The 12563-nt window shown below is 41.1% G+C and overlaps 1 protein-coding gene across 1 annotated transcript in view; it reads left to right on the top strand.

Moving 5' to 3' along the window:
- Window positions 1-1343: 1343 nt before the first annotated feature.
- gpat3 (glycerol-3-phosphate acyltransferase 3) overlaps window positions 1344-12563 on the top strand; it is a 59284-nt gene continuing 48064 nt past the window's right edge. Inside the window, exon 1 of the mRNA XM_039759684.1 lies at window positions 1344-1479. The gene's annotated coding sequence lies outside the window, so the exon portion shown is untranslated. The remainder of the gene's footprint in view (window positions 1480-12563) is intronic.

Below are 12563 nucleotides of genomic sequence, written 5' to 3'. Positions count from 1 at the left end.
ACCCCAGGTCTATAAAACATACACCTAAGCTTTAAGTAATTATTTGAAATAATGAAAAATGCAATAACTTTATCAAAGGCAACTTATTCAATTTCAGATGCCATTGGTTACATTTCTTTCAGTTGGGGGCCACTGATATAGACCAGGAATCTCCAGCTCCGGTCCTGGAGGGCTGCAGTGGCTGCAGGTTTTCATTCTAACCATTTTCTTAATTAGTGACCCGTGTTTGCTGCTAATTAACTTCTTCTGAATTAATTTTAATTGACGTGTTTTTTTAAGATTTGTTCCTCTGAATTTCTTCATTTCTTTCCTTAAAACGGCACCCAACCAGAAATGAAATGTGAAGTGAGGGAGCCAACAGAAGACCAACTAAGTCAGGGCTTCATACTCCAACCAGTTGCTTGATATGGTGCAGAGTCTTATCATTAATTAAACTCATTCTTTAATTTCATGACTTGTTGCGGCTCTCAATGTGCAATAGCAGACATTTCCGAAATTGTTGATTTTCTCTTTTCTAAGAGCACCGTTAAAATGTTTTTGGGGACCTGAGCAGATCAGCATCCCTGAGACCTTCATCTTTCTTTATTTTGAGATATTGTATTATGGACACCAGTTGTTTTAGTTCAGTTTGTATCTCATTATTGTTTGGCAGCTAATTAAGGAAAAATAAACAAGGAGGTCTGAATCTTCAAGAGTAAATCAATTAAAATGAATTCAAAAGAAGTTAATTAGCAGCAAAAACAGGCCACCAATTAAGAAAAGGGTTAGAATGAAAACCTGCAACCACTGTGGCCCTCCAGGACTGGAATTGGGGACCCCTGATACAGACAATAATCCACCATAACAGCAAGAAAAAAACAATTATCAAACTGGCATACCGTATGAGATACAGACACAGCAACAGGAGAGCAAGTCGAGGCTTTGAATGCATTGCTAAGCATCTCTTAGATGGGCTTTTACAGTAGAATTTACAGTATTTGGCCAAACGTTAGTGGACACTTGAGCATCACACCTAAATGACCTTGTTGGATGTCACATTCCAAAACCAGGTGCAATATAATATGATTGCCTCCAACTCTTCTTTCCACAAGATGGACGGGTGTTTGGGGGAAATCGTGACAATTCAGGCATTCGTGAGGTCAGGTAATAATGCTGGACGAGAGGACGTGGCTCACGAAAGTCTTTCCGATTCATTCCTGTTATATCCGACGGCGTTTTGCATTTTGCGTGGTAAAAGAAAAGGCGATGGTTGAGTTTTTGCAAGTTTCCGCTAGGTGGCGCCAAATGCTAATTTATGAGTCAGTCCTAACTTCGTTCCCCTTCTTTTTTTTTTTTTCTTTCAGTGTTTTGGACTCTGCTCTGATTGCAGAGGTCACCACAAATAGAGACGAGGAGTGAAGCTTCTTCACAAGTGCTCAAGAGCCACGGTGAGGGGACCCGTGCGGATTCGGGCAGGAGCTTTGCTCCCGTGGAGCCCAGGTCAGTTGTCCGACGTGCTAATTTAGTGCATTTTTGCGGCCCTTTCCTGGAAACGAACGTACGGACGGAATGCCTTCAAGAGAGTTTGTGTGTTTTCAATCGTAGTGTGTCTCTGTCAGAACGAGAAAAATGACAGTCAAAGATTAGGAAAGATTTTGTGGGCCAAATTTTTGTGACATGTAGTTAAGTTAAGTCTGAAAGGGGTGTGGCGGCTTGTTTTCTTTCCTTAAGATGTCGATTGTCGCGCGTGCTACGGATTCCAGGTACTGCTGAGATTTTCGAATTTTAACCAGTGCCTTAGACAGTCCAGTCAGGCTATTACAGGATTCTTTTCTCTTTAAGTTTCCGACATGTTGGAGACTCAACGAATCTTTTCGTAACAAACGTGGCGGCCCCATATTTCGTAATGCCAGGCGCAATCGAATCCTGCTGCGCGCTTAACTTGCCGATTCTTTTCGCCTTCTCGAAAGACGCTCACTAAATCCATAAAATTTACCCACCTGCTTAACACAACTCGGGGGCAGACAGCCGGAGCCGGAGCCCATCATGACGGCATCCGCGGCGAAGCAGGAATTCCGGACGGGACGCCAGACCATCACTTTCACTTTTTACAGTCCTCATGTTGTGGGTGGGCGAAGGAAGAAAACCGGAGTACCCGGTGCAAAATCCGTAAGATATCCAAAATCTGAGCAAGGGGAGAACGTGGGGACCCTACACAGACAGGAGCGCGCGGGGCTACCAGCAGCGCGTACACTGAAGGAATGGCTGCTGAAAATGGGGCATGGTGCTCAAATGTGAATAAAATGGTCAAAATCAGTCACTTAAGCAGTGATTACCCTTAAACACTAATAATAACACATTTTATTCAGTGATGTCTTCGCTGTATTTTTAAATCAATTAAATGGTATCTTAATTAAAAAGAAGGTATCCATTTACATGAAAAACATGAACAATTCTGGGTGTGTCCAGACTTTTGACTTGTAGTATATATATGTATGTATAAAATATACACACACTGTATATGTATAAAACATATAATGCATGCTGGGAAAGTCTCCAGCTCCCATGTGACATGGTTTGTAAGATGGACATCTAGGTAGAGTTTGTCAGTATTTGTACAGTTCAGTGTTGAAGCGATAGCTCTTTTAAATTATTAGTCTGCTATTTAATGTCTTTTATATTTCTGTCTACCTGTTACGTGGCACCTTCATGCTGATCTGACTCTTGTATGGCGCCTTTCATATCAATCTGCACAACTGTCTTTCTGAACTAAGATCCTGGATGGCTAATAATTTTCTTGATCTGAATCAAAATAAAATGGAGGTGCTTATAGTAGGTCCAAAATTGGTCTTCTCGGCTCTTTCTCTGTCTTTTGCAAACCTCAAGTACGCAATCTTGGTGTTATTTTTGACATGACAATAACCTCTCTTTTGAGAAACAAGTTAATTCTGTAGTCAAGAGTTGCTTTTTCCAGCTTCGTCTATTAGGTAAGATCAAGCCTTTTATATCTTCTAGGGATCTTGTGAAAGCTACTCCTGCTTTTATCTTCTCTCGCCTCGATTACTGCAACTCTCTGTATTCTGGGATTAGCAAATCTCTGATACGCAGGTTACAGTTGGTCCAGAGTGCTGCCGCTCGCTTCCTGGTTGGGGCAAGAAAGTCTGATTCTGCTTCTCCAATATTAGCTTCTTTACAATGGCTGACTGTCCGTTTTCAAATTGATTTTAAAATCTTGTTGCTAGTTTTTAAATCTTTACATGGGCTCGGCTCCTGCCTGTTTATCTGAATTGTGTGCTTTACACCAGCCATCCAGAGTGCTTAGATCTTCTGGTCAGTTGTCTCTTGTTGTCCCTCGTACCGAGTGTCAAACTAAGGGCACATCACCTGTGAAACTCTTTACCTCGTCACACAAAGGAGTTGTCTACAATTCAAAATGAGATTAAAAACTCATTACTATTCACTTGCTTTGCGTGACCTTCAGTAATACTGATGGTTTCCTCATTGTGATTATGTAACATTACTTCTATTTATTTTATTTATGTTCATTTATTTTATTTCTATTTAGGTTGTTCATGTTAATTGTATGTTTTTCTTTTATTCTATTATTGTAAAGCACTTTGGCCACAGCATTCCTATGTTGTTTTAAATGTGCTATATAAATAAAGTTAACATTGACAATCTACTTGTATAGTATCTTTCATGTTTGTCTGTTATATAGCCCCTTTAATGTCTAGCTGTTGTGAAATAAATGGCTGGACACACAACAAAGGTTTAGGGCAGCTACCCATCTGCTTTCCCTGGCTGTTTTAGTGCAGTGTGTACAGAAGGTCTTCCGCAGTTCCTGATGGTTCATTGAGAATGCACTGTGGAAGTTGGTGAATTTTTGTGCTTTTGTAAATTCTTTATGCCCCTTTTTTTCTGGATTTTTCTGACCTGCGCTGTGTTTTGCTCTTACTTTTGGAATGGAACCCCCTTCAGATTGCCTTCTTTTTACAGGCAAATCCATTTTGCCTTTTGTGTTGGTTGTGAATGGAATGCTTTTTTTTTTTTTGTGATGAATAAATCTTTTATAAATAGTCCGTGCTTGAACTTCTTACTAGCCGGGGTTTGATAGTGATATCCCCCTCTAGTGGGCATTATTGGAAGTGTTTGAGAAACACACAAGCCCAAGATCACTATGTGTCATGCCAAACACCAGCTAGAGTGGTGCAAATCATGCCACCATTGGACTCTGGAGCGAAGGAAATGTGTTCTCTGGAGAGATGAATCCCACTTCACTAACTGGCAGTCTGATGGACGAATCTGGGTTTGGCAGATGCCAGGAGAACGCTACCTTCTGGAATGCATAGTGCCATCTGTAAGGTATGGTGGAAGAGGAGGGATAATGGCAGGGTCTGGTCTTGGCAAAGGGTCCATTGATGCTGCACTAGGGATGCTCTGATCAGGTTTTATTAAGGCTGATATCCATCATGGATATCCAGTTACTGGATTGGCTAATTGGGATACCGATTCTGATTGATTTTTTTTTTTTTTTGCTCCCTCTTTTTCCCTCATTCTTTATATCTTTATAAAGCTTTTACACAAAGCTCTTCTATATTAAAGTATTAACTTTGGAATTTTTATAATTTATCTGTAAACCACAGTAACCTGTTCATTTTATATTAACAAAATGAAATTCTGTAGACTTACTAGTCGTCGTCTTCTTCTTCTTCTTTCGGATGCTCCCGTTAGGGTTTGCCATAGCAGATCATCTTCTTCCATATCTTCCTGTCCTCATCATCTTGCTCTGTCACACCCATCACCTGCATGTCCTCTCTCACCACATCCATAAACCTTCTCTTAGACCTTCCTCTTCTCCTCTTCCCTGGCAGCTCTACCCTTAGCACCCTTCTCTCATTATACCCATCATCTCTCCTCTGCACATGTCCAAACCAACGCAATCTCGCCTCTCTGACTTTGTCCCCCAACCGTCCAACCTGAGCTGACCCTCTAAGATCCTCATTTCTAATCCTGTCCATCCTTGTCACACCTAATGCAAATCTTAACATCTAACTCTGCCACCTCCAGCTTTATGACTGTAAAAGTACTAAAATAAATTCCCATAAAAACCAACTTTTTTACCTAATAAAATGTATAGAGAAAGTGTTTATTCATCATATCATGTGCACTTCAGAACAGGTCATCCACCTGAAGCTAAGCATGGGCAGGCCCGGCCAGTACTTAGATTGGAGACCACCTGGGAAAAGCTTGGGTTGCTACTGGAAGAGTTGTTGGTGAGGCCAGCAGGGGGCGCTAATCTCGTGGTCCAAATGTGGCAGTGATGGGGAGACTGTGCTCTAAATATGGTGGTGTTATACAATACAATACGGCTTAGTTTTGTATAGCCCAAAATCACACAGCAAGTGCCGCAATGGGCTTTAACAGGCCCTGCCTCTTGACAGCCCCCCAGCCTGACTCTCTAAGAAGACAAGGAAAAACTCCCAAAAAAACCTTGTAGGAAAAAAATGGAAGAAACCTCAGGAAAGGCAGTTCAGAGAGAGACCCCTTTCCAGGTAGGTTGAGTGTGCAGTGGGTGTCAAAAGAAGGGGGTCAATACAATACAATACACAGAACAGAACAAATCCTCAATACAGCATAAAAATACAAATTTTAGAAGTACGGAGCAGAATTTAACAGTAGATGATATCACATAATAAGATTTGGATATTTTTAGAGTCCTGGAGACCTCATCCATCAAGCTGTCTCCTCCATTTGGCCATTCCACGGCTGAAGCAGTGCTGGGCCAGCCAATCCGATGAAAGGACCCCTCTTTCCCATGATTCCTGCGATCCTCCATCAAGGATGACTTTACCATAGGCGGGCAAAACAGCTTGGCAGGTGGGCCGTGGCACCAAGTGCCACATTTGAGTACCGAGAACAGAAACTGAATAGGTGAGGGTTAGTATTCAATTATAACTATCATGTGTTCTTCAGATGAGATAAAAAATCGAGGTCCTGACTCTTTGTGGTCATAAAAGATCCCTGGGCATCGTTTCTAAAGAGCAGGGCATATCCCAATGTTCAGGCTAGATAGCCCTCCATGGCCTGGTTATTCTGCCCCCCTAATCCTCCCATGTCTCTAATTGGTTATCTCTCCCAAAATTTCATCATCTAACATTTAATGTGTGGTGAACATACTGGCACAAAAATGGCTACCGTCACTTCCTCCAGGTGGATTTCTCACAGTGGTGGTGGTTAAAGTGGCTCTCCACGCACTACGTGAAGTGTAGTCTGAGTAACGAGATAAGGGCTATATAAATGTAAAGTAGTATTATTAAATTTAATATTATTATGAAACCAGCTGTGTAAGTTCGGGCTCCTAGAAACTATTGAAATCATCAGAAAAACCATTTGAAATGCAGAGTCAGCGGTTTTGTTTTGCGGACACGCTCGCTCCCTAGTCTATCAGCGGCTAAGCGAGTTTCTCTCTCCTCGGAGGTTTCATTTTGCCGATCCACTCGCACCCCCTTGTCTATCAGCAGCTAAGCTGATTTGTCTTTCGTTGGCGGTTTCACTTTGACGAGGGAGTCCCTTTCTTTCAGCTTCATGCTGTAGCTTCGTCCTTCTTTCTTCTTCTGACTCATTACCTTGTGGCCACCTTGCCGGCTCTTTCGGCTTCATGCTGTAGCCTTGCACTTCCGGGCCAGACAGATAGACAAGTACACTTCCACGTTTAGACATTTATATATAGGATAATACGCCATTAAAGAAAATAAAATGCTTCTGATAATTACAAGCCATCATATTCACGTTCTGTAGTGCACTTCTCTGAAACAAAGCTTAACTTAAAGTAATTTTCACTATTTGTCTAACAAAATATATCTATTGTCACACATTGATTCAATTAATGGATATTGGCAGTTAAATACTGCATACATTTAAATATACATGCACTTACAGGTTGTTGAGGGGCAAGTATGAACAAAAACATCCATCCATCCATCCATTTTCCAACCCGCTGAATCCGAATACAGGGTCACGGGGGTCTGCTGGAGCCAATCCCAGCCAACACAGGGCACAAGGCAGGAACCAATCCTGAGCAGGGTGCCAACCCACTGCAGGACACACACAAACACACCCACACACCAAGCACACACTAGGGCCAATTTAGAATCGCCAATCCACCTAACCTGCATGTCTTTGGATTGTGGGAGGAAACCGAGCGCGGAGGAAACCCACGCAGACACGGGGAGAACATGCAAACTCCACGCAGGGAGGACCCGGGAAGCGAACAAAAACATCTATATTAAAAATGCTTTTTAAAAACCACACTTCTATGAAGTTAAAAGTAAAAAATAAGCCTCTCATTCATCACTCGTAAAATAAAAGTGTGGGTGCTTTGTGAATGTTGATTGATGGAAATTTCACAATCTAAGAAGCTTTTCCAAATGAGGCACATTACCTGCATCAGTTACGGCACTATGGCCATGTGGCGTGATTCCCCAAGGGTGAGTGCCTGGACCAGGCCAAGGGGATACCCAGGTAACACCTGGCTGCAGGAGACAGATGGTCATTTCCAGAGGGTGGCACTGGACCGCATGTCTGCCTGGGGTGTTGCCAACCAGGATCCCGAGTTGTTTCATCGTGTGGTAGGTGCAGTAACACACTGTACCAATGCATGCTCCCCAACTTGATTTGACTTGTGTCTGTTTACCTTTGAGCAAGCCAACTTTGCAGTGTCGTCATGACTGGGAGGGCAGGTCTGAGAAGCCTGAGTGAGGATCATCACTTAGAACAGCCAATGGGCTCCAAGCTTACCGATGACATCACAGCTCCATGTGTTCTAAAGAGGGGTTATTCTGTGTAATGCCACTCATCCCCCTGTTTAAAGACATCTATAAATAGCTCCAGGTCACACTGTTTCAGGTGCACACCTGAGTTATTTATTTACTAAGAGGGAGCTGCTGAAATCAAAATCTGTGTCAGCAAACAAATGAACCGGTAATGGCCGATGTCAGATCAGACTGGGATTTGAAAATCGGTTCAAGGTAAGAAGTGACTAAAATATCCCTTACATCTCTTCTTTGTTGCCCTCAAGGGCAATTCTTTGTGAATTTCCCCTTGGGATTAATAAAGTATCTATCTATCCCTACTATGCTATTCTATCCTATCTATCTATCTATCTATCTATCTATCTATCTATCTATCTATCTATCTATCTATCTATCTATCTATCTATCTATCTATCTATCTATCTATCTATCTATCTATCTATCTATCTATCTATTATATAGTGCCTTTCACATCTATCTATCTGAAAGTTTGCTTTATAGAGTAGAATTCCAGGTAAAACATGATTATACATTTTTTGGAAGCATTCATATTTAGTTTTATAGGCTGATAATTTTTGACTTGCCTTTTTTAAGATAAGTTTCTACCGTATCTTGCTTTCAGTTAAACTTAAACAAGATTGTTTTTGAGTGTTTGCCTATGGACTGCTCAGGTATTAGCTAAACAAACAGGCTTGATGGACTGAATGGTCTCCTCTCCTTTGTCAAATCTCTTCTTCCGTGGAATCAGAAAACATTCAGACCCCCTTCACTTTCTGCATTCTTTATTTTGCTATAGATTTATCTTTTAACTGGATACATTTGCCATTTTCGCCCATTAAGGTACACTCAATAACCCATAATGGCAAAGTAAAAACATGATTTCAGAAAGATTTGCAAATTGATTATTTATCAAGAAATGAATACCGTATATACTCGCGGATAAGTTGAGACTTGATTTTATTGTATCATTTCTGGTATTTTATAATGTTGGTCGTATAAGTTGAATGCAGAAAACTCACGCTGTTGGTCCAAGAGATTACGATATGTTAACGCCCGCCTGAGAGAGTAACCACGGAGCACACATCCTTTTTTTTCTATGCGAGTGCGGCATTGCACTGTATCAGAGTGTGCTCCTAACCTCTCCCTCTCTCTGTCTCTCTTATGCCTACGTGACCACACGGTAATACCCGAACTATCCCAAAATGACGTTTGCACTGATTTGTGTCTTTTATATCTCGCACTCTTGAACATCTTTATCGTAAGAGCACCCCTTATCTACAATGGAGCGTTCGACCAGAAGAAAATATGAAGCTGGTTTTAAATTAAACGTCGTAGTAGTAGCGAAAGAAGTTGGTAACTGCGCCGCTGCAACAAAATTTGATGCGTCTGAGACACTGGTGCGAGATTGGAGGAGGCAAGAAGATGTGACAAAAAAAAATGTAAGTTTCGTATTCTTGAACGGGCGTATAAGTTGGGGTCTGATTTTATGATCGATAACGCCTGACTTATACGCGAGTATAAACCATATAAGAATACTGAATATATGTATACAGGTGCCGGTCATAAAATTAGAATATCATGACAAAGTTGATTTATTTCAGTAATTCCATTCAAAAAGTGAAACTTGTATATTCGATTCATTCATTACACACCGACTGATGTATTTCAAATGTTTATTTCTTTTAATTTTGATGATTATAACTGACAACTAGTGAAAGTCCCAAATTCATTATCTCGGAAAATTAGAATATCAATTAAGACCAATGCAAAAAAGGATTTTTAGAAATGTTGGCCAACTGAAAGGTATGAACATGAAAAGTATGAGCATGTACAGCACTCAATATTTAGTTGGGGCTCCTTTGGCCTGGATTACTGCAGCAATGCGGCGTGGCATGGAGTCGATCAGTCTGTGGCACTGCTCAGGTGTTATGAGAGCCCATGTTGCTCTGATATGGCCTTCAGCTCTTCTGAATTGTTGGGTCTGGCTTATTGCATCTTCCTCTTCACAATACCCCATTGATTTTCTATGGGGTTAAGGTCAGGCGAGTTTGCTGGCCAATCAAGAACCAATCCTTAAACCAGGTACTGGTAGCTTTGGCACTGTGTGCAGGTGCCAGGTCCTGTTGGAAAATGAAATCTGCATCTCCATAAAGTTCGTCAGCAGCAGGAAGCATGAAGTGCTCTAAAACTTCCTGGTAGACGGCTGCGTTGACCTTGGACCTCAGAAAACACAATGGACCAACACCAGCAGATGACATGGCACCCCAAACCATCACTGACTGTGGAAACTTTACACTGGACCTCAAGCAACGTGGATTCTGTGCCTCTCCTCTCTTCCTCCAGACTCTGGGACCTTGATTTCCAAAGGAAATGCAAAATTGACTTTCATCAGAGAACATAACTTTGGACCACTCAGCAGCAGTCCAGTCGAGATGCTTCTGACGCTGTCTCTTGTTCAAGAGTGGCTTGACACAAGGAATGCGGCAGCTGAAACCCGTGTCTTGCATACGTCTGTGTGTGGTGGTTCTTGAAGCACTGACTCCAGCTGCAGTCCGCTCTTTGTGAATCTCCCCCACAGTTTTGTTTCACAATCCTCTCCAGGGTACAAGCGGTTATCCCTATTGCTTGTACACTTTTTTCTACCACATCTTGTCCTTCCCTTCGCCTCTCTATTAATGTGCTTGGACACAGAGCTCTGAACAGCCAGCCTCTTTAGCAATGACCTTTTGTGTCTTGCCCTCCTTGTGCAAGGTGTCAATGGTCGTCTTTTGGACAACTGTCAAGTCAGCAGTCTTCCCCATGATTGTGTAGCCTACAGAACTCGACTGAGAGACCATTTAAGAGTTAATTAGCTGATTCGAGTGTGGCACCAGGTGTCTTCAATATTGAACCTTCTCACAATATTCAAATTTTCCGAGATACTGAATTTGGGACTTTCATTAGTTGTCAGTTATAATCATCAAAATTAAAAGAAATAAACATTTGAAATACATCAGTCTGTGTGTAATGAATGAATCTAATATACAAGTTTCACTTTTTGAATGGAATTACTGAAATAAATCAACTTTGTCATGATATTCAAATTTTATGACCGGCACCTGTATATGCCAGGTCTCTAAAGACCCTTGGTATGTAATAGTGTTTGTTGAAAATCCCATATATGCAATTGATAATTTTAATATTTTATGTTGCTTAACCAAAATCAAGATTAGGTAGAGCTGCTTAATTAATCATGTATTAATCGCCATTGTGACTGCCTTGATTTACTAATCATGGAAAGTGACGATTATTTCACTCCGTTTAGTACTCCCATTCTGTCGGAGATTACGCTTTTTCCCAGTTACAAACTGCTCTAAACAGCAAATGAATGTCGTACTCGAGCATGCTGGAGAAACGCACATCCTAGGATTAAATAAGTGCTAAAAGCATGTAGCTGCGTTTTTCCAAAATTACCAAAGTTCAGCAGCTCTAACTTAAAAATTGGGATTCAACAAAAGCCTGACGCACCAAAATAATTCCACAGACAAAATATCTTTATTTTTTAAAAGTTTTAGTTAAAATTCAAAGTAAAAACAGAAAAAATGCTGTTCAAAGCTTAAATCTTGTTACATTTCAAATCGTTACAAATCGCTTCATAAAACGTTTCTGAACCATTTCAAAATGACGACGTTCAGAAAACTGTATGCCTACCCCATTTCTGAGTTGAAAATGGTTCTTACAAGTCCTTGTTTACTGGGACCTGCTCTGAACACAATTGACTCATATCACACTGTGTCTCAGTTATGGAAAGAAAGTTCTGTCTCTTCCTAACTTATAGGGGGATGAGACTATACCATTGTCTATGACTATGGAAGAAATTTATATTCTATTTTAATTAAGCAAACATTAATATGAGTTTAACTCAAAACTTCAACTTTCTAAGATTGACTCTTACAAGCATATTTGGAAATCTGATCCCAGACAACATCTTTTAAAATAGTGTGCATGCATTTCTTTTCCGTTTGCAGCAGCTTCCATAAAAATTGAGAAATAGAAGTTATTCTGAACTCCAGATCATCTGACACTTGTTAAGCGTTGTGATGGATGGCACATGTGGGCATAAAAAAGCCAAACTGGAATTTGCTAAAATGCGCATTGACAAGCCACAGTGCTTCTGGGAGAATTTCATTTGGACAGATGAGACAAGAGTGGACCTTTTTAGGCAAGTCACATCAGCTCTGCACCCACAGACGAAAAAAATGAAGCTTTCAAAGAAAAGAACACCATAGCTACTGTGAAACTTGGAGGAGGCTCGCTTACGTTTTGGGGCAGCTTTGCTGCATCTGCCATGGGGAGCCTTGAGTGTCTGTAGAGAACAATAAAATCCATCCATTATCCAACCTGCATGTAATGGAAGGATTTTTCTCTGTAAAAAGCAAAGGTGAAATAAAGAGAGCAGATGGGCGTTAGTCGCTTCAGCGCAGAATCAGCTATAGAAACTAATGTTTTGGGGAAAAACAGCCGGGAATGTTCTAAAGATACAGCCAAGGCTATGTAAGGAGTTGTTTTTCACTTTAAGAGGCTTTTTTCACATGTAAGCATATTACTGTGTCTTCTGGTATCCGGCACTAGTCTCAAGGCCGAGTAGAAGAAAAACATAGCGCCGTGTCCCGTGGAAGGGGGGTTTGTGTGCTGAAACTGATCACTTCTGCATACACTGCTTCCACGTAGGCCGCTTTTGGGCAAGGACACCTAATTAGTATATAAGGGAAGGTTCCGCCCTCAGTTTCTTTG

The sequence above is a fragment of the Polypterus senegalus genome, chromosome 7 (assembly GCF_016835505.1).
Source record: "Polypterus senegalus isolate Bchr_013 chromosome 7, ASM1683550v1, whole genome shotgun sequence".
NCBI lineage: Eukaryota > Metazoa > Chordata > Cladistia > Polypteriformes > Polypteridae > Polypterus > Polypterus senegalus.
Note: the sequence above shows the minus strand (reverse complement) of the source record. Positions and strands in the feature narration are given on the sequence as shown.